This window comes from Brassica napus, unplaced genomic scaffold (genome assembly GCF_020379485.1).
Source record: "Brassica napus cultivar Da-Ae unplaced genomic scaffold, Da-Ae ScsIHWf_2450;HRSCAF=3163, whole genome shotgun sequence".
NCBI lineage: Eukaryota > Viridiplantae > Streptophyta > Magnoliopsida > Brassicales > Brassicaceae > Brassica > Brassica napus.
Genome location: NW_026015781.1, coordinates 1,543 through 5,946, shown reverse-complemented (window position 1 = coordinate 5,946; position 4,404 = coordinate 1,543). Strand labels below are relative to the sequence as shown.

At 30.7% G+C, this 4,404-nt stretch overlaps 1 pseudogene; it reads left to right on the top strand.

Moving 5' to 3' along the window:
* The first annotated feature begins 742 nt into the window (after nt 1-742).
* On the top strand, nt 743-3,909 carry LOC106436080 (annotated as a pseudogene).
* The last annotated feature ends 495 nt before the right edge of the window (nt 3,910-4,404 follow it).

Genomic DNA, 4,404 nt, shown 5'->3' with positions numbered 1-4,404 from the left:
AAGGTAGTTTCCGCTACCATTTGTGATTGCGGCTAGTGGATAAATAATATATAATTATTTTCGAAGAAATATTCAAAAAATAAAACTAACTATTATAAATAAAAATATATATAAATTTTATATTTTCATTTAAATTCACTAACAATATCTTAATTTATATTTAAAAACTTTAAATCAAGAATATTCACTTTATCTTTTAAATATTAATATATAAATATATATATATAAAGATACATATATAAATGAAAAAAATAATATTTAAAAAAAAGTTCTTATATAAATCTTCAAAACAAATTTCATTGAATTAAAACTTTTATATAGATTGAAGTAAATAAATAAATGTAATATTTTATTAATTATATTATATTAATGATTATTATATATTTTCTTAATAGTATGTTTTAAATTTTATAATTTTATAATGTGTTAATAGGTAATGTAACATTAACCCGCTGCATCATCTCATAATCAATCAGTCATAAATATCTCACTAATAATTATGTTTCTAACCGTTATACCATTCGTACAAATCGCTTAACGATAGAAACTATAACTACCCATATCCGTAAATTCCGCAACAATTTCCGTAACCCACACGTAACTGATGCGTTTCAAGTTTCAACCATTCATGCCTTAAATCCATGAGAAACATGTGGGTTAATCCATTTTGGTTCCGAAATAGCGACTGCGTCTTTACAAGATAAAACTACTATTTTACCCTCATTTCATAAAGACTATAAAGAAATCCTAATTATTCAACCCCAAATCACCTGGCTTTAGATCTACTATACAAAATGGAAGAAAGTAAAAGAAACCTACTAAATGAAGAAGCCAAAGCTTCTCTAGACATATGGAGATATGCCTTGGGAATTGCAGATATAGCAGCTGCAAAGTGTGCCATCGATCTTAAGATACCAGAAGCCATTGAAACCCATCCTTCCTCACAGCCCGTGACACTAGCGGAGCTCTCCTCCACAATATCTGCATCTCCGTCACATCTCCGCCGTATAATGAGGTTTCTTGTGCACCTAGGAGTCTTTAAAGAAGTCCCCACAGAAGATGGTCTAACCACAGGCTACACTAACACGCCGCTCTCTCGCCGTATGCTGATCACAAAACGTGACGGCAAGTCTATGGCTCCTTTGATTCTATTCGAAACAAATCACGAGATGCTAGCTCCGTGGTTAAGCCTGAGCTCAGTTGTCTCTTCTCCGGTCAATGGTTCACATCCGCCACCGTTTGATGCGGTGCACGGTAAGGATGTGTGGGCTCTAACAAAGGATAATCCGTGCTTCGGAGAGATGATCAATGAGGCCATGGCTTGTGACGCAAGGCGCGTGGTGCCACGTTTAGCCGGCGCTTGTCACGACTTGTTTGACGGCGTGGCTACGGTGGTGGACGTAGGAGGCGGTACCGGAGAGGCGATGGGAATCTTGGTTAAAGAGTTTCCTTGGATCAAAGGATTTAACTTTGATCTTCCTCATGTTATCGAAGTTGCTCAAGTCTTGGATGGTGTTGAAAATGTTGGAGGCGATATGTTTGATTCTATTCCAAAATGTGACGCCGTCTTCATCAAGGTTCAGATCATTCACATACTCTACTCTGTTGAATAACTATTAGTCTATTACTATCAAGTGTTTTTTTCTCTCACAGCTTTGAATTAGTGTTCAAAATCTAATTTACACATAACAAAAAAAAATAAGTAAAACGAATAAATATAAACTAAAATCTTTTTTTAAGCATCCAATTTTTCGAAATATCATCATTCTTTCCACTTAGCAATAAACCTTGTACTAATTAAGCTTTATGTAAGTTATAATTTTTCACTTCGTATAACCTTTGCGTTTACATTCTATTGTTTTGATTCTAGTTGTATTGTTTGTTTGCTTTAAAATGACTAAATAAAGTAAAGATAATGATGATAAAACAGTCATTTTTTTTTTAGTTCAAAAAAAAAATGACTGTTTTATCATCATTATCTTTACTTTATTTAGATACATATATCCAATTTTGTGTGTGCTTGACAGCATAAAAACAGATGATATATTAACTTTACTTTTATCAACGAAAGAGACTTCTTTGGTTTTGTTTTTTTTTTTAACACCAGACTTTTTGTTAAATGTTTAAAGAGAATTAAAACGCATGCATGAGAAAAGTATTTACAAGAGTAAAGTTGCAAAATGCTAGGTGGCACAATTTTAAAAATTTAAAACTATAAATTTCTACAAATAATTTTTATATTTATTATAATATTATGATTTTTGATATTTCTATAATTATATAAAATGTAAATATTGTTAATTTATTATTTAATCACTGTGTTGGGTAGTTAACCAGTCAAAAGTATCCCGCAAACGCACCAATTTCTAACCGCAGAACCATTCGTACAATCTCTTAAAACCGCAAGAAACCACAACCACATGCATCCGCAAACTCCTGCAACCGTAACTGTTGCGTTTGAATCAGTGCGTTTGAACCAGTCAGGCCCTGAATCAATTGATGGCGATTACTATCCAGTGCCAAATAACTATAACAATGACTAAAAATCGTAATTTAAAAGTTTGGTTTCTGCATATAATTTAAATAGATAACATGATATCGTATATTCTTATCTCTATATATTATAGTGTGTACAGTGACAAAAAAAAATATCTTTCCGAAACTATATCCTTTATCAAAGATATATATATATATATATACATCTTGATAAATATTGGGCTGTAGAATATACATCTTGATAAATATTTTGACAGAAATTTCTTTCCGGAACTATGCTCTTTATCAAAAAAAAACCTTCCTTTCTGAATTATATCTTCTTTTTTCTTTTGTGGACGCCGAAATCATATTTTTAACCACTGATTAAAATGACCAAAATAATTTATTTTAAAATTAAAATTTTTATTTTGTCACAAATATAACCTTTAAAAAAATGACCAAAATAATTTCTTTCAATATTAAAATTTTTAATATTTATTTTTAAAATTTAAAACTTTATCTCCAAAAGTCCACCCCTTAGCTATAAACTCTAAATCTAGATTAATTAACCCTAAATTAAAAATATTTTATTGTTTAATAAAAATTATTTTGATTATTTCTTCGTAACTATTTTTGTGAAAATAAAATAAAACGGGGTTTTCTTAAAATTATATTTTACGTTTTATATATATATATATATATATATATATATATATATATATTTTTTGTTAATATAAATACTACAAAGCTTCGTCAATATTTCAAAGCATGATATTAGTTTGTGTATCAAATACGTGGTCTAAATTCTAATTTAAGTAATATTTGGAAAATGATGATAGTGGGTGTTACACGATTGGGGAGACGAAGATTGCATTAAAATATTGAAGAATTGCAAAGAATCAAATATTGGAAAAGTGTTTATAGTGGAATCTATAATCAGAGACAAGAAAAAGACGATGATGGTGGAAGAAAGAGATAAAAAGTTAAGAGTATGTCAGATTGATGCTTGATATAGCGATGATGGCTCACACAACCACAGGCAAAGAACGAACTCTGAAAGAGTGGGACTTTGTTCTTAACGAAGCTGGTTTTGCTAGATATGAAGTTAGGGACATTGATAATGTTCACTGTGTTATCATCGCGTATCCTTAGATGAAGGATATGAAAGGGGGTAAACCTAAGCTGAGGAAGAGCTAAACCTAAATATATTTAATTATGATTATCGTTATGTGAGAGTAAGTGTGAGGAGTTATAGTTAAGTTTGAGTGATTGTGTTGTCAGAATAATCAAGGCTTGTTTGAAAACCAGCCATGTTGAGTTTATTGTGTCTTCTCTTTGTATTTTCACATGCTTTTAGTAATCTTGTTGCTTCATTCGGACTTGCACAGTTGCACTTGTAATTTGCTTTTAATTGTTTTTTTTTCTCAAGCCTTATCTCCCTTGCCTATGTATTTCCATTTAGATTTTCTTTATGTGTTAGCTTTGCGTCCAAACACTAACTAACTATTTATAGGGGGAGAGAGAGACCTAGCTTACTCATCAAATTTTGATTACTTCCTCACCAATACTTTCTTACTTTTGGCAAGTTTCATCGTCTAATCTCAACCATCCATCAAGGTTGAGTAATGACAAGTGTTTTGATTTCTAGAACATTTTTCTTTGATGCATTGAACTTAATTCAAATGCCTTCTTACATTGACACATGTTTTCATGAGTCACAATATGAGAAGCCTTCTAGAACATGAATCACTTGTCCATTAGTTAAGTCATCTATACTATTAAAGCAGAATCTCTCATAGGATCATGCCCTTAGTTGTTTGAATTATTTACAATGACATGCCACTCATTAATGTTATCATTTCCTTATTTAAAAAAAACACTCAGAATAAATACACTCCTATGATTATGACAATCTTTTATATTCTTCGA